The sequence below is a fragment of the Meles meles genome, chromosome 12 (genome assembly GCF_922984935.1).
Source record: "Meles meles chromosome 12, mMelMel3.1 paternal haplotype, whole genome shotgun sequence".
Classification (NCBI taxonomy): domain Eukaryota; kingdom Metazoa; phylum Chordata; class Mammalia; order Carnivora; family Mustelidae; genus Meles; species Meles meles.
Window position 1 is genome coordinate 3,017,758 of NC_060077.1, and position 17,826 is coordinate 3,035,583.

General features: G+C 52.4%; 1 protein-coding gene across 4 annotated transcripts in view; it reads left to right on the forward strand.

Annotated features, from left to right (window-relative positions):
* Positions 1-3,555: 3,555 nt before the first annotated feature.
* Positions 3,556-17,826, forward strand: part of CMKLR1 (chemerin chemokine-like receptor 1) — a 50,348-nt gene continuing 36,077 nt past the window's right edge. Inside the window, exons 1-2 of one of the 4 annotated variants that reach the window (XM_046026034.1) lie at positions 6,573-6,780; positions 6,902-7,048. The gene's annotated coding sequence lies outside the window, so the exon portion shown is untranslated. Of the gene's footprint in view, positions 3,682-6,572; positions 7,049-17,826 lie in introns of those variants that run through there. The other 3 variants (XM_046026036.1, XM_046026033.1, XM_046026035.1) reach the window with 3 other exon arrangements.

Consider the following 17,826-nt stretch of genomic DNA (forward strand, 5'->3'; position numbering starts at 1 on the left):
TCTGGAAACTGAAGAACTGTCTGTTTAGGACTTGCTGTGTGGCTTTGAGCAGCTGCTAACCCTCTCTGAGCCTCTGTTCTACTGCCTGGAACATGGAAGGTTTCCCAGGCCTGGGGAACAGCCAGCTTGGGTTTGAGAAGGGGCCTCAAACATGCTCCCAGCTCCTCCCATCCCCATCCTGAAGCAACGAGGAGCAACCCTGCTGGTGCCCCCACTCCTCTCAGGCATCCAGGGTGGTCTCCCTTCACCCCTGCAAATCTCTCTGTCCCACTGGGAGGAGCTGGGCTGGGTGGGCAGGCTCCTGCTCACAGGGGGGAAATGGGCCTCATCCACCCCCACCCCACCTGCGCCAGGAAGCCCCTCCCCTGTTAGGGCTTCCTCACTCCTGGTCACACACACCCCTCAACACTCCCTCTCAGTGCCATTAACCCTTCCCAGCCCGGGCCGGAGCCCAGGGCTGGATTCTTGCCAAGCAGACAAAATCGGCTGAGCTCTCGGCACCCTCCTACCTCCTCCTCCTTCTCAGTTCCCGAAAGTCAGCTTCTCACGTCTGTGCTCTTTCCCTCTGCCTCAGATGATGTCCAGGAGCCTGAGGAATCCTCCCTCCTCCCTTCCCCGAGCCCCATCTACAGGACCTACCATTACCTGAACACATACCGCACAGACAGACATCATGTTCCCAATAACATTTTTGGCTGCGGGAGTTACCAATGTCTGATGACGCTTGGCACAGCGTTCCACTCTCCCATCTTGGTAACCCCGTAGGCCTCCCCGTGGTGAAGAGCCAGAACTTGTCCGTCGGGAAGAAGTCTTTGGGAACGTGGCCCAGCTGGTCCGAGAAGGCTGGTCGTCCATCTGCTCATTCATTTAACAAATATTTATAGAACAGGTACTATGGGCCTAGCAGAGTCCCAGCCCCTGGAGCTTCATGTGTGGATACGGACGGATGGTATACTCACAATACAAATGACCGTGGCATTACAAATGAGGTCGGTGCTACAGTGTGGGACGGACACTGACCTCTCTTGGGAGTGCAGAGAAAGTGACATTTCAATCAACGTGGGAAGGTTTGGGTCCTCCAGTCCTCTTTCAGCTTTGCCAGCCCTTTCATTTTTTCCTTCTTGGGAGATGAGGTTAGGTACTAGGGAGCCATGGAATGTTGTTGAGCAGTGGTGTGGCCTTGAACAAAATGAAACATCAGGTCAGTGGTTCTAGTAGTGTCCCAGGGATGGTTAGAGGGCCTGCATTGGTCAATGCCAGCCTTTTTTTTTTTTTTTTAAGATTTTATTTATTTATTTGACAGAGATCACAAGTAGGCAGAGAGGCAGACAGAGAGAGGAGGAAGCAGGTTCCCCACCAAGCAGAGAGCCCGATGCAGGACTTGATCCTAGGACCCTGAGATCATGACCTGAGCCAAAGGCAGAGGCTTAACCCACTGAGCCACCCAGGTGCCCGCAATGCCAGCCTTTTAATGCCCGGTAGGACAGGAAAGTGATCTGACATTCATTGAATGCTGTGCGCCAGAATGTTCTGGGCCCGTTGTATGTATCAACTCCTTTCATCTTTCCAGCAACAGTCTGAGGTAGGTCTTTCATTAGTCCTGTGTGCAGAGGAGAAAGAAAGTCTCTCTCTGAGACTCAGAGAAGTTAGGAAAATTGTGCAAGGTCACACAGCTAGCAGGTGAAGCAGGGACTCGAACCCAGAACAGTCTGCCGCCAAAGTCAGTGTTCTGGTCTCTAGAACAGCCCTTGTGTTAATGTCCTCCTACAAATTACCACGAACATTGTGGCTTAAAACAGTACGTATTTGCACTCCCTCAGTTCTGGAGCTGGGAAGTCCAAAATGAGTCTGAAGGGGCTAACGCCAGGATGTGGTCTGTAGGGTTCCTGCTGGAGGCTTCAGGGAGAAGCCGCTCCTTGTGTCTTCCAGGGGTGGAGGCTGCTTGTCTTCCTAGGCTCGTGGCCACATCACTGAGCTGTCTGCTTCCTTCCTCATCCTACTGCCTTCTCCCCCCTTTGATTCCTTGCCTTCCCCTTCTGAGGACCCTCGAATTACCCTGGGCTCCCCTGGATAATCCAGGATAATCTCCCCATCTCAAAAGGCACAGTTTCATCACATCCACAACTTAATCCCACAAGCACTGAACGAAGCAGAGATGAAAAATGACTTGCCCAAGGCCACACAGCCAGTCAGCGGCTGAGACAGAGCTCCCATTCCAGTGCGGTCTGTCCACATCTTAAGCAAAGTCTGAAGTAAGCACAGTGTGGGTTTATAGGGAACCCTTCATGTCACAGAAAGTATCTTCCCCGGCTTCCTGTGGTTTGAGAGTCTCTCTGGTAAACCTAGTTTCGCAACTGGTAATCAGGGAGAACAAGGAAGCCATTTGATTTAACTAGAGTGTTGGATATCAGTGAGCACTAAAAATCCCCCAGAAAGAGATACCAAGGGGTGTGGGAGTTAAGGTATGAGTTTATCTACACTAGGGTTGGCCAATCCATGGGACAGGATGGAGCAGAGCTGGCCCCGGCCCCCCAGCCCCCTAGGCCAACGGATGGACTTTTGTTGGAGGACTGAGTGGGATGAGAGAGGCAAAGCCCCTCCTTTAGGTCCAAGGTGGGCATTGCTCATGGGTCACTGTGCTCTTTCCAGCCCCATCTGGATGTGGCCGCAGATTTTCTTTAACACAGAGCTCTAGGATTCCCGAGCCAACCAACTAGATTTAGGTAGAAGAGAAAGCTCGATCGGCCATCTTGGAACTACACAGCACTTCTGAGGGAATAAACAGAGTCTTCTCTGCCACCACCTATCTTGCGGGTCTCAGTACCCCAATGGTTGGCCTCGGGTTTCAGAATCTTATTTGAAAACAACAACAACAAACAACTCCCCCACCCCATCCACAACCCTTTTTATTCCAAGGAAGAAAAAGCCAGACTTCTCAGCCACATTCAGCGTGGTGACCCAAGACCTGTGGCTTCTGACTGGTGCGGGCAGCAGGACCCTTGCTGTTCCTCCCTGTGGGCCCAGGTGGGGCTGTGGCGCTGACCCTTATTTTGGGCATCCAGGCCCCTCACTCTCTTAGATGGCCCAGCCAATAACCCCAGACCTCATTACAGCCTTGGGTTGGCTTTGGAGACTCGGGGTGGGGTGGGCGTGGGGCTCCAAGAGACCCGAGTTAACAGGATCCAACATCCAGTGAAGGAGGAAGAGGAAATTCCCATAAATCCATCTAGACGCTGAATTCCCCGGCTAGGCTCCCCTTCCAGGATATCCTGAGTGTGCCAGATCTTCCTCAGAGGTTACCTCCCTGTCTCCTCTCCCTCCTCCTCTCCCTTCTCCCCTCCCACCTCCTCATCTCCTCCACTTCCTCCTCCCCTCCCCTTCTCCCCTCCTCTGTCTTCCCCCTCCTCCTCTCTCCCTGCTCTTCCCCTCCCCCTTTATTTCTTCCCCTTCCCCCAACTCCGTCTCTTCTCCCTCCTGTACTTCCTCCTCCCTCCCCCTCCTCCCTCTTCTCTTTCCTCTCCTTACTCCAGTCCCCCTCAGTCCCCAGCAGATTAAAGAAACTGGCTCAGAGAGGTGGGAGGACTTGCCTCACACAGCTCACCGTGGTGGAAACAGGGATTCGGCCCCATCTGCTCTGTCTAATGTCAGAGGCCCCAGCTCTTGACCATGGACTCTCACAAGGTAACTTGTTCCAGGGTCTAGGATTTATTCCTTGTGGAAATGTCCGTATCAGTGGTTGTCGAACTTGAGTGAGCGTCAGAATCCCCTGGTGACTTTTGAACACACAGCTCCCTGGGTCCCCCCTGCAGAGGTCCTGGTTCCCAAGGTCTGTGGACAGACCTGGCTCGAGAGCTTGAATTTCTAGCAAGCTCCCCAGCAAGGCGGCAGTGGGTCCAGAACCCATGTTTTGAGAACCCCTGGTCTCTGTTAATGACAGACTTTTAGATGGTGCTGTACCCAGTGCTCAGGCTGCTGTCGCATTGTGGAAATAGCCTCACCTTTGGACCAGGATGCTCTGGGGCTGTGACCTGGGACGTCCCTACCTTCTTTGGGTCTAGTGTTCCCAGCTGTACAGTAAGGGCGTGGATGAGACGCTCTTGGTCCCCCGGGCAAGCCTGGCAGCGCAGGGAGGAGAGGGGGTTAGATTCAGGCTGAGTCTGACTTCTGACTCTAGGGAGCTGTGTGATCTTGAACAGTGACTTAACCCCTTTGTGCTTCCAGTTAGTATCTAGGAAATGAAAGAGACGATAGTTTCTAAGCGTCAGTTTCACTGAACTAACAGTTGAGGTTGGTGGGGAGAGGAAGGAGAGGTTCTAAGGCTGGTCAGATGGTGAAGGACATGTTCCCACAACCACCCAATTCCTTAGGTCTAAAGAAGAGCCAGAGGGGCTCCTGAGTGACTCAGTGGGTTAAAACCTCTGTCTTCAGCTGGGGTCATGATCCCAGGGTTCTGGGATCAAGCCCCCCATTGGGCTCTCTGCTCAGCAGGGAGCCTGCTTCCCCCTCTCTCTCTGCCTGCCTACTTGTGATCCCTCTCTCTATCAAATAAATAAATAAAATCTTAAAAAAAAAAAGAGCAAGAGACCTCTCTTCCATCCTCTCTCCATTTGCCCTTCTCCCGTCTTCCCCCACCCTTCTCTCTCTCTTTCCTACTCCATCTCTCCCCCTCCCTCCCTCTCTCCTCTCTCTCTCTCACCTTCTTCCCTCCCCACCCTCCTCCCCTTCTCTTTTCCTTTCTACAGAAGTTAGTTTTGGCAGCCTTAGCTTTGGAATGAGCCAGACCTGGGTTCAGCCGGGCCTCTGTCTGCCAGCCCCATCTGGGTGCCCTCGGCCAAAGAACAAGTCCCCACAGCCCCAGCGTCCTCAACTGTAGAACAGGTGAACTGCACGTCCTCCGGAATGGTGGGAGAGTCGTGAGACCCATTCCGTGGGAACCCCCACCCCCAGCCCCAGGGCGGGACCATGCACACAGTGGGCCCCTCTGTTAGTTTATCAGTCTGGAGGCCAAGGGCCGGACAGTCTGGGTGGAATCCCAACTCTCCCGCCTATGGGCTGTGTGGCCCACGGCAAGTGACTTAACCTTTCTGGGTCCCCATTTCCTCGTTGGTACCACAAGGGCAGAAATAGCACCGCCTTAGCGGAAAAAGTACCTCCTGAGACTGAAGGAGCGAGTGGCCGGCCCGCACCCTGTCTGGGTGCACTCTCGTGTTTATTCTGCTGGTGATGCAATCACGCCGGCAGGGAGCCAGCACCGTGCTTCGCGCTGTGCTTCGCGCTGGGGCCGGACGGAATACAGCTGCTTCCCCAGCTGAGTTTCCAGGGTAAGGGAGACAGAGACTGGGAGCGAAGGGACGCCCCTGCCGCTGTGGTTGTAGGGGAACACCGGGGAGCCGAGAGCAGGCCCCCCTGTGGCGGGGGAAGGCTTCTGGGGAGGTGGTCCCTAAGTTGGGGCCTGAAACAGATGAAGGCGCCCCTCTGAATAATAAAACGTATGTTCGTAGGAATTTTGGATAAGAAAATAATCGGACAAGTGCGAAGTGGGGCATTTATTATAGTCAAAGAGTTGAAAAGAACCTAACCAGTCACCCAGAAAGTGTCAATTCAATGAACCTATGTAAGTAGTAAACTGCATCCATTAGGAGGGGAAAAAAAGTTAAATAAAGAAATAAAGAAATAAATAAACAAACCAGTGCATCAATTCAGTGAAATAATTAACAGGGTAAGGTGTACACACACACACACACACACAGACACTCCCTATCGCTGAATGAAGGAGTTTCCGGTTGGGCACGCGGAGTATGACTGAGCCATGTTCCATCTCGATGTAGCATAAATATGTGTGTGTGGGTTCATACCGAAGTGTTAATGATGTTTCTCTCTGGGGAGCAGGGCTTGGGATGAAAGCAGGATTTACATTTAAACAACACAGGGCCTGAACGTAGTTAAAGGTTTTGATGTGTTTTGTCAGACAGCTCTCCAGAAATGGTCTATCAAGGTATATTGCAACTATGCAGATTTTTTGCTTCCTGGTGACATTTACTAAAACCAGACATTATGAAACATTTTAATCTTTGTTCATTTGACTCTAAAAAAAAAAAAAGCCAAACCCATTGCTGTTTTAATTTGCAAAAAAAAAAAATAATCATAAATTAAATTAAAATAAGGAAAGGGGAGCACAACTAGGGGGCCAGGAAGGGCATTCCAGTGGAGAGAGCTGGCCCAGGCTGGTGGGATATCCGGCAGCTCCCGAGGCCCTTACAGGGAGCGGCTGCCCTTCCCATAGCTGCCTGGGGCTCACATGTGCTCCTGGTTTGCACTCCGATGGTGGGCATAGCTCCTAGCTGGGATTCGGCCGCCAGAGGGGTGGGTCATCCCCAGTGGGCCTTGCCACCAGCCACCCAAACACACCCACAATCCCGGTCCCGGCTGGCATGCTCGCCAGCCTCCTCTGGAGGCCCCCACTCCACGCAGCTGGCCGCCCCCGCCCTCCGCCAGCCCCGTTTCCTGCCCCTCCCTCTCTCTCTCTCACTCTCTCTCGCTCTCTCCTCCCTCCAGCTGTTTCTCTGGCAGAGTTCTGTCCCATTCAGGCTAGCGAGGAGCTTGGGACAGCACGAGGTCTCCCGGAGAGCCTCCTGAGTGCTGAGGCTGTTTTGGGCTGGGCGGGGGAGCATCCTGTGGCCGAGAGAAAGAAGTTGGACCACACGGGTCCCCTACACGGCCTCCAGTGGCCTGAAGTCCAGGGGAACCCTTGGGAAGACCTAGGCGGAGACCAACTACAAGGTAGCCCGCTTGCCTTTGACACTGTCTGGAGGGGCCAGCAAGGGGGAGAGTCGTAGAGAGAGGAGGCCTGTGGTTCTGCTTAGCATTTAACGTTGGTCAAAATGAAAACCCGATTTTTCAGATTTCCGAAGTCATGCATGCTAATTGTAAAAAAACAGCAGGGTCACCCTATTTTTAAAAACGGCGAGTTCTGTGTTTTCCTTCATGACTCCAATGCTCACGGCTACGCGGCAGGTGTTTCCCTCTCACAGGTGTCCTCATTTTACAGGTGAGTGAACCAGGGCCCAGAGAGGGGAAGGCAGTGGCTCAGAGCGGCAAGACAGCAAGCTGGGGATGGCGGGGTGGGGAGGGGGCACTGAGGGGAGGTTGATATTGGAACAAAGCCGGTGTCATTGGCACAGCCCCCTGCCTCCGTACGGAGACTCCGAAGGAGGGCCTCACCCAGAGGTGGCCCTTCAGAGAGCTCTCTCCGTCGCTCCCACACTTGCTCACTCACTAATTCATCTTGAGATGGTGCGGACACAGCTAAGTATGTAGGTGTGGGCTCGCGCACGTGTCCAGCATCTGATTTGGCAACCTCCCTTGTCTTGCACAGGGGACTGTGCATTCCCGTCTGTATTCCTCCAGGATGCATTCTAACAGCTGCACGGAAAGGCTGTCTTGGGATTTAGGTAACCGCTTCTCATCGTGGTTGCTTCCTTCTTTTTTTTTTTTTTTTTTTTTTGTTTCCTTTTTCCATGATTACAAGCGGTACTCCTCGTGTACATCATCTTTGCCTGTCTGGCCTCTAGATACTTTTCCAGAGGCCAAATCCCTGAGCCAAAGATGTGCCTGTTCTTAAGGTTTGTGAAGCTTCTGACCGCTTCCCTCTACATTTCTTTATTAACACTGATCAACCCCTGCAAGCTGCTTGTCCATTTTTCTTTTCCGAGTCTACGGTTCAAGTCCGCTCCCATGTTTTTTCTGTCAGTGTGCTTATCTTTGGCTGATTTTTTTTTTAAGATTTTATTTATTTGACACAGAGAGAGAGATCACAAGTAGGCAGAGAGGCAGGCAGAGAGAGAGGGGGAAGCAGGCTCCCCGCTGAGCAGAGAGCCCGATGCGGGGCTCGATCCCAGGACCCTGAGATCACGACCTGAGCCGAAGGCAGAGGCTTAACCCACTGAGCCACCCAGGCGCCCCTCTTTGGCTGATTTTTAAGAGTTCTTTGTATATGGAGGATGGGAACCCTTTGGCTGTGCTACCTGTTGAACACACCTGCCCTCCCCTCTGCTCCGGCTGGCTCTTGGGCGCTGTGCTATGTTGAAATGAGTACGCCGGAAAGTCTAGCCTTGAGCAAAGTTATGAACAACATATCATAATTCAGTAACCACTGCTCGCTACAAGTCTGATCCCTCAGACCAGCCTGTGGTTCTGATAGGCCAGCGAGGAGGGAGTCAGGTTTGGGGTCTGTCTTCTTTTTCTAGTAAGAGGCCTGATCCCCGCCCTCCCTTTTGGCAGCCCCTACTTCCTTTCAAAGAGCGATCTTACCCATGGTTCTCGCTGTCTCTCTTCCTTCCTCCAATCTCCAATGGTGGGAGGAGGGATGCTTTGGCATCTTCTCAAGAAAGAAGGCTTAACTTAAACCAGGGATGCTCAGATGGTGGGGTGTCAGGCACTGAGAAGCCCACAGGAAGAATTCTCTCTTGGTACCAAGGACTTTCTCTGGACTCTGCCAAAACTTCAGGGAATAGGTAAACTTGACTTTGGGCAAGTCACTCCTCTCTTTGGCTTGACCCTTTCCGGGAGGTCCCTCTCTCCGTGCCTAGTCTCATCTGTCTCTCCTGCTGGCCTGGGGCTCCTTGAGGCCAGACTTGGGATACTTACACTCCTCTCTATATCCTCAGTGGGTGCTCGGTAAATGTTCTTGAATAAGTAAAGTAATTAGGCCTCAGTTTTGCCATCTGTAAAATGGGACTGGAGGGTCGGACAAAGTCTCATCCCTCAGGTATTTCCTTAATTAAATCCTCCCAGTTGGCAAACCACTTTACTGCCATGCTTTTCTTGAATCCTCACCGTGGCTGCATGATAAAGGTATTATTAACATGCCCATTTTACAGATGAGGAGACTGAGCCCTGGGGAGGGGTTCTGATGTTAGACCTCCACAAAAGGCACTAGAACATTGTGGCTGCAGCATTAGTTTGCTTGGGTAAGTTTGAGCCCCATCTGCCCCCTACCAGCTGAGTGACAGGGAACAAGTCACCTGTCTCCTCACCTTCAAGACGGGGATATCATAAAGACTGCATGAGATCATACACACCGAACAATTAGCAGAGGGCTCGTCGTGTCATAGGGAGCTCTAGCAACGTTAGCCAGGAGTCTATGATCATTTCTACACCACACCTGCTGTCCATACTTTCAACACCCAGCCTAGCCAAATAGAAATTATTATTAATTTCTTTACCAGTGGAGTATTAATGCTCAGATTCCCATCAGGTTACCAAAAATCCCTCAAAGCCTGTTTCGCTCACTCTGAGGTACCCTGCACGAGCATGGTTATTACTGCCCATAATGACTGCCACTTTCAAAGCTACAAAGTAGACTTGGGGCTTCTCAAATTGTGGTCGTGGGAATGCTGGCATCGGAACGATCATTCATGCCGAATAATCGTGGATATCTCCTAAAGCTTCAGTTTGGGCAATCAGAGTCTCCAAGGGCGAGACGTGGGAGTCTGCACGCCGCACCAGTTTTCCCAGATGATTCGGATGTGCCCCAAAACTTGAGGGCTGCTGAGCTAGAGGATGTGAACATCTTTTCTCTTTGCCTTTTGTCCAGGTTTCTGGGTTGTTTATTGCACACTGAGGTTGAATTTTTTTTCCCTTTCTAAGCAAATATCTACGCACTTCTGTGAGCCTGTGTGTCTGTCCTGTGTCAGCAGTTGAGGCCAGGAGGCCTGGTGCAGAAGTGAAACTTTATCTTGTAGCACCATAGACAGTCGGAGCGTGCTAGCCGGCACCCAGTGTGTAGGCTTTGGAATTATTTTAAGAAACAGAACTCTTTCCTGCAATGAAGACATAGGGAGGACGGCACTTGGAATGCAGATACAAGGCACGTTATTCTGGTTGAAACAGAGGTGGAGGACTCCAGGCCTTGTTCATGGAACCTCAGTCTTGGAGCTCCATGGGACAGGTTGAAAATGGCACCTCTATTCCAGACTGATCAGAGACCAAAATTCTGGAGCTTTGCAGAATTTGCTACATGATCTTAGTCAAGGTGTTTTCACTCCATGGCCATAATCATCTCATGTGCGAACAAGGAGGTTGAAGGTTGTATTAGTCAGGTAGTAGCTGCAGTAACAAATAGTCCCAAACAGGTATAACAGCTCAGACAAAACAGAAGTTTATGAGAAGGCAGGTGTTTCTGCGTGGGGGGAGGTCCTCTTGCCTGCATGTCCCTACTGTCCCCTTGGACATCACCCCTGATGAAAGAAAGCATGGAGGTGTGTGGCACATTTACTTCTTCACTGCCATCTGCCATATGGGAGAACTAGTCATATGACCAGTGTAGTCACAAAGGAGGCTGGGAAATGGAGTTCTTGGCCGGGTGGTTCTATCCCAGTGTCTGCCATATGCTGTGGAAGGGGAGGATGGATTTTTGTGGACAGCTAGTTGTCTCTGCCACAAATGCGGTATCTTTGGGTGTCTCCCATGCTCTGATTTTCAGTCTAGATGTTCACTAACATGGTGCTAACAAGGTGATGTTGGACCCACAAACACTTTCCTATACTGAAGATAATCCCCATCATCAGATATACTGAGTAAATGCCCATGGTCCAGACACGTCAACTTGGATTTCCCTGGAACTTAGGCACCTACTATTCACTTTCCCTCCTGGAATAAACATAACAATTCTATTGGGCACAGCACACTTCCTGAGCCCAAGGCTTTCATATCCAGTATCGCCCTACAGACTGACCCGGAAAGGCTCCATGATTATCATCCCCATTTTAGAGATGAAGAGATTGAGGATCATAGAGGTAAAGGGACTTGCCTAAGGTCACAAACCTCATAAGCAAAAGAGCTGGGATTTGGACTCAGATAATCCTAGTCCTGTCCTGAGGTGACATCGCATGTTGGATGTGTGTGTGCAAGCCCGTATGTGTGCATGTGTGTGCGTGCTCCCATGTGCATGTATGTGGTTAGGATAGGGGGTTTCCTTGGGCTGCATCCCCCTGGGCTGGGCATGAGGAAGTGGAAGTATAAGGAGCATGGTCTGTGCTGGCTGGTCATAAGGGAGCTGGGTGGTTGTCCTGGCCTGAGGGAGCTCAGTGTATCTAAGTGTCACAGCCAATTACCAGAAAAAAGGGAAGGGGATGGTGTGTGAGGACACGGACTGAGGGTGTCTGGGTGGGACTGAGGCCTCAAGTGGGCCACGCACATAGTGGATGGTGGGAACAATTTCTTGCGTGAATGAGCCTATGGAGAAGTAGAAGCTGGACCAATGTGAGAACCTCAAATGAATCGGGCCCAATCTCTGGTCTGAAGGCCCTTCGGGGGTGAGACGGAGGCAAATCAGTAACAACTGACTTTTATTTATTCACCCAACAAACATTTATTAGTACCTACTATGTGTCTGACACCCCTCAACGCAGAACGAGGAAAAAGACAGGACTCTTCCTGCCTCAGTGGAACTTTGGAGGGGCTGCAGGCTGGTTATGTTTGCCCCCCACTTTAGACAGGAGGAAGGTGAGGCCCTGATTGGTTCAGTGACATTCCCGAGGTCACTTGGTGGGAGTAGGACCTGGGCTCCTAGTTCTCAGTCCAGAACGCATCCTTGTTCCCTTGGCCAGGCCTGGGATGCAGGGAAGGCACCCTCTGGGTTGATAGTCACTTTGTGCCGCCTATGGATGGTCATCAGGACAGGCTGGTTTTAGGCAAAATTAGGAAACCCCTTAACTTACTTCTCTTTTGGAAATTCTGTAGTTTTGCAGTGATGGGCACAAGAGGATCCAGAAAGTAGAATTTCTTGCCCGGCTGGGTGGAAGGGAGAGGCGGTCATTCTACCCGGTGCCATCCAAGAAGGGAAGAACAAGTGGTCACAGAATCCACAGCCACTTGCTCTAGAGTTTAGAGCCGATCTCTGCTCCCTAACGTCCTGTCACCTCTGTGTCCTCCTCTGTAAGGCGGGTGTACTCTAAACACCTCCTTCATGGCATCATTAGGGATCACGTGAGTTAATATACATAAAGCACAGCATGGTGCACAGTCAGCTTAATGAGGACATTTCTCTTGTTTACTAGGAAAGCAGGCATGGAAACTTGCCTTTGCACACCTGGGTCCCTATGGGAGTCTGGCACCTCATGATCTTGGGTCCCCAGGTGGGAAAAGGTCATTTGGGCGCATCTCCTGGCTTCATGCTTTGCCCCTTGGAGAAGCCCTGGGCTGGGGGGAGTGGGGAGGCTCAGGCCTTGTTTCACCCCCTCCCCAATAGCCACTCTGCAAGCTTGGAAGTACTAGCAGCTGACTCAGCAGGGGGAGTCAGCGGCTATGGAAGCAACATGTCAGAATCGGTTCTGCTTTCTTGAGGTTCATGACTCGGATCCTCTGATCCCAGCCCTGGGGACAGCTCTTATGCAAGGAGATGGTTGGGTAAGGCAACTGGGGCAAGAGACCATGGCTAGCATCTTCAGGTTTTCCTCTGGGAGCCTGGGCCCAGAAGGACAGGAGAGCTGGGTTTGGCACCAGCCACATGGGTGAGCTCGGGGCAGCCCATTACCTCTCAAGCCTCAGGTACTTGCTGTCTCAACGTTGTGGAGAGCCCGTCTGCAGCGCTCAGGAAATGATCAGGGTAGCAATGAAAGACAGGGGGACGTTCAACACGCACCCATCCCTCGTTACCTGGATTTGTTGGAACGGTTGTCGGCATCTATGAACTCCTGAGTAAGAGAGGAAGAGCTCAGGGAGCCAGTGTAGGAGTTCGTCACTGCTGCTGTAACAAACACCACAGGCATAGTGGCTCGAAACCACACCCATGTCTCAGCTGAAGGTTATGGAGGTCAGAAGGCCCGAACAGGTAGCACTGGGCTGGAAGCCAGGTGTTGGCAGGACTGGGCTCCTTTCAGAGGCTCTGGGGGAGAATCTACACCACCCCCACCTTCTCCAGCCTCAAAAGGCTGCTGGATCCACAGTCCGTTTCTCCATCTCCAAAGCCAGTGGCAGTGGGTTGAGTCTTTCTTACATGGGGTCGCTCTGACTCTCCTGGCCCCCTCTTTCATTGATAAGGACCTGTGTGAGGACACTGGGCCCACCTGGATAATTTGGGATAATCTCCCGATTCTCAAGACCCTTGACTCAATCCCAGCTGCGAAGTCCCCTTTTAACACGTCAGGTAGCATATTGTCGGGCTCCAGGGGTGAAGACACGGCGTCTTATTCTGCCCACCACAGTGGGGGACATCTCGAACACTGTTCTGGGTCTTTTCCTGAATTGGGAAACGGAGAGTTCAGGTGGCCGCTGCTGCAGTGACAGCTGGCTCAGTGAGGCACTGACCAGTCAGAACAGATGTGGGTGTGAACCACCCACGAGGCTGTACTGGGGTGTATGGGTGACCATCAAGCCTGACCGAGGCTCTGCGCTTTGGCATCATTCATCCTGGATTCAAATTCCAGCTCCACTACTTACAAACCCTGTGGCTCTGAGCCAGTAAGTTTCTCATCTGTGAAATGGGATGCCAAGCTGTAAGTCAGAGTGGTGGTTAGGAAGAAGTGAAGGTGCCCACGTCTGGTGTGGAGCGTGGTTTCTGGAACCTGGTAAAGGACTCAACATGAACTAGTGATCCTCCTCGTGGTTGGGCCTCTACGTCCGGCCCTGGTGTTTTCTAGACGGAGAACCCTTCTCTTTCTGCCCTGTGCTGGGGGGGGGGGGGGGCGGTGGGAAGGGCTAGCCTGGCTCTTGGGCTGTGGGTACCCTCAAAGAAAGAGGGTTCATTGTTGGGAATGTGTATGCCAACTCATGCTTAAGTTGGGGGTGGGGTACCAGATGCCCAGCCAGGCTTGTGTTCAACTAGAAGTTTCTCAGGCTCTGACGTGGCTCCAGGGAGGGGCCATCTCACCCCTTCCGCTGCAAGACCCTGCAGCTCCCTGTCCTGCTGTTCTACCCATGGGGCTCAGTTTCCTCCAAGTCTGTGTCTTTTTGAGTTTCTCTTTCTGTTTCTGGCTCTGCTCCTAATTGTGCCACCCTCTCTGTGTTGCCTGCTGGAACAACTCAAGAGGGCCCACCGGATTTGTTGAGTCCTAGCGGGGTCCTGCTTTCTCTCCGATGGATTAATCCCCCCTCAGTCAGGAACCTTCGTATCTAGTAGGCCCAAGACAAATCTTGAATTGACAATGAATAGAACTGACATCGACCTTGACATTGTCTAGTCCAGGGATAGAGCTCCACACTCCTCACTCATGAGCCACGGCAGACATGGATCTGTTTCAGTTATTTATCTGTGATTTGGATCACTCCAAAATGTGAAATGGCTTCAAAGGACTTCTTTATTCACCATTCTGTAGCTGGGCTGAGTTCCGCAGGGATGGCCCATGTTCATTCCATGGGGTCTCTGTCGGGTCACTCATGGGCTGTGATCAGCCGGGAGCTTGACTGGAGCGGGGCTCTTTAAGATGGCCGCATGTCCTGCGGGGACGCGTGCTGCCTCTCCCCACATGGCACCGCTGCCCGGACGTCTCTCCCCGGGGGCTCAGGGCTCTGGGAGAGTGAGAGCCAAAGCTGCCAGGCCTCCTGAGATCTAGGCTTGGGTTGGCAAGCATCACTTCTGCCACACTTCGTTGGTCACAACACATCACCAGCCCAGCCCAGACTCAAAGGGAAAAGCAGTAGAGTTCAGCTCTTGATGGAGGAGCATTGTGCATCTATGGGCAGGGGTGATATTAGGGCCCATCGGGGATGATGAGCTGTCAACCAGATTTGACCTTAAAATTCGGTGGACGGGGGCACCTGGGTGGCTCAGTGGGTTAAAGTCTCTGCCTTCAGCTCAGGTCATGATCTCAGGGTCCTGGGATCGAGTCCCGCATCGGGCTCTCTGCTCAGCAGGGAACCTGCTTCCTCCTCCTCTCTCTCTCTCTGCCTACCTCTCTGCCTACTTGTGATCTCTCTCTGTCAAATAAATAAATAAAATCTTAAAAAAAATTTGGTGGATGACAATGGTCATCCAAGATGATCATGTGTCATTGCTGAGTGCCTTATTCTGTTGGGGCTGCTCTCACAAAATACCAGAGCCCCGGGGCTTGTAAATGGCAGACCCTGATGGTTCATAGTCCTGAAGACGGGAAATTCAAGGGTTAGGATGCTAACGTGGTCAGGTTCTTCTGGGCTATAGATGGCTGACCTCTCGCTGTGTCTTCACACAGTGGAGGGGGTGAGGGAGCTCTCTGGGGTCCATTTTATAAGAGCACTGATCCCACTCATTAGGGCTCTACCCTCATGACCTCATCACCTCCCAAAGACCCCACTTCCGAATACTGTCACACTGAGGGTTAGGACATCAACATACGATTTGGGGTGGGGGGGAGGGGCAGGGGCAGAGGGGACACAAACATTCAGACCAGAGGCCTGAGTGTGAGTTAGTCCCCCCTTTCACTGCTCAGATGGAGAAACAAGCTCGAGAAAGGGAGAAGGACTTGTCTAAAGGGGCCCATGAAGGTAGTGAGAGAACCAGGATAGAGCTTCTGTGCCCCCACCAGCATTTATTGAGCACCTATTGTGTGCCAGGAACATGGCATCCAGGGAGAGACCAGCCCTGCCCTCAGGGAACTCCCAGTCACTTGGGACAGGTATGTAAACAGAGTGGGGTCCCTCCAGCCGGAAGGTTGGCTGTCATGGTGCGGTGCACAGCACCAATTGCTCCTGGGTCATGATCACCCATGATATTTTCATCCATCATCCATTCAAAACAGTAGCTGAACCCTGGTCATTTGACTAAAAGCACATTGTTGGTGGTTTTTTAGTTTTTTGGTTTTTGTTTTGTTTTGTTTCGTTTTTACAGATTTTATTTATCTATTTGCAAGAGAGCACGAGTGGGGGGAGGTGCAGAGGGAGAGGGACAGGCAGACTCCGTGCTGAGCATGGAGCCCAACTTGGGGTTCGATCCCACAACCTGAGCCGATATGGAGAGTTGAGTGCTCAACCAGCTGAGCCACCCAACCCCTCTGAAAGCATATCGTTAAATACACTCAAAGCGCCCAGTACTGTAGGGGCAAAGAGCTTTGCTGGGGGTGCCTTTGTTGGAGAAGTCTGGAAATAGCACCTTGAGAAGAAAGTGCGGATTTGAGCAGGCTCCAAGGATGAATTGGCTTTTGACGAGACCTCTGGTTGGCTGGAGCAGAAGCTGGCCAGAAATAAAAGATATTTCAGGTGGGGAAAGCAGCATGAACAGAGATTTGGAAACTTCATGAGCCTGGGGTGTCTGGTGTGGTGGGCAGAAGCAGGGAGTGGCAGGGGGGAGTCTGGACACTCTGCAGGGTCTTGAAGATCCCATCTAATTTTCTGGGTGGTCCAAGGCTGCCAGTATTCACCAGAACAGCATCCTGTTGTCCTGAGGCTCACTCTCTCCAAACTCCTTGCTTAAGCTCAAACGTTAGAACAATCAAAGATTCCAGACAACCCCAAGCTAATTGAGTTTGAGCTTCCAACTTGGCAGAGGGCATGTTGGTTTGTGGCTCTATCTCTTGGGTTGTCTGGTCCAGAAACCAGCCTGGAAAAGAGAATATTTCTTTGCATTGGTGGCTTTTGTGACAGAATGATGGGTCCGCTCTCCCCCTGTGCCTGGGACTTGCTGATGGATAGAGACGCGGAGCTTGGGGCTAAAGAAAGTTGACTTAGGCTGGCACCCGTGGTCAGCCTGGGACTTGTTTACTGCGTGGAGGCTTGCCAATGCTCCGTTCGTTGGAGCCAGAATGAGCCGGGCTGGGAGCCGAAGGGCTCACCGGCCTCCCAGAGGCATGGGAGGTAGAGCTGACTGACGTCGAGAGAGCCTTTGGGGAGTGAAGGCAATCTGCAGTCTCTTTTCTCGCTGACTTGTCTCACAGGGGGCCCCTTCAGCTGTCAGGGATTTGGGTCACGAAGAAAAAGGGTGTCCCTTGAGTCAGACTGGGACAGCCATCTGGTGCATGGAAGGAGAAACTCGGCCAGTTCACAGACCTGTTTTGAAACCCGTTTCTGCCGCTTGCTGGCTGTAAAACGCAGAAAAGATCACTTAACTGCTCTGTGCCTCAGTTTCCCCTACTGTAAATTGGGGATCACCAGGGTGTTACGTGGCTTACATGAGGTCATGTGTGGCCCAGAGGTGGGACTGAAAAGCACTGTGGCCTCTGCGTGAGGGGGCCTGTCTCCAGTGGCTCAGAATGGTGATGGGGAGTGGGGACCGGAAGTCTCGAGCCAGGAGGGGCTAAGAAATGCCAAGTGTGGACCATGCCAGGGTAATGTTTGGCCCCACACTTTCCCCTCCATTTCCTGCCTTGGCCCGAAAACATGGCAGGAGTGGGTGAGGACCTTGAATCGCCAGCCTCTCTTCTCCTGGGGGATGCCGGGCCTGCCTGACCTCAATGGACCTTTCTTTATCTGAAACCACCCCCCCTCCATTTCCTCCTGTGAAAAACCTCAGCCATGAAGGAAACCTGGAACAGGGCTCTGGGGAAGGGCAGGGCAGCTTCCTGGAGCCGGGCTGGGTGATGGCTCTCACCTCGCCCTCACCAATTCCTGGCAGGCCTGGCGGTGAGGGCCCTGGTCAGGCTGGGGTCCCGGGCCTCCTCCCTGTCCAGCCGGGCTGGCCCCGGCTCCACGCTTTCTGTTTGCTCCACGTTCTCGGCGCTCTCCCAGGGCTGGCATCTCGTGTTTCCCGGGGAAGCCAATGTCACCCAAAGTTCTTCCTTCTCAGAGCTTCTTGTGTTGTGTCCCTTGCCTCAGGGGACAGCTAGTTCCACGGGCTGAGTCCCTGCTGGGCTTCTGCCCCATCCACTTCCTGTCTTTCAAATTGTCTTCTGGGGCCAGCAGGCACCCCCTAGCCTG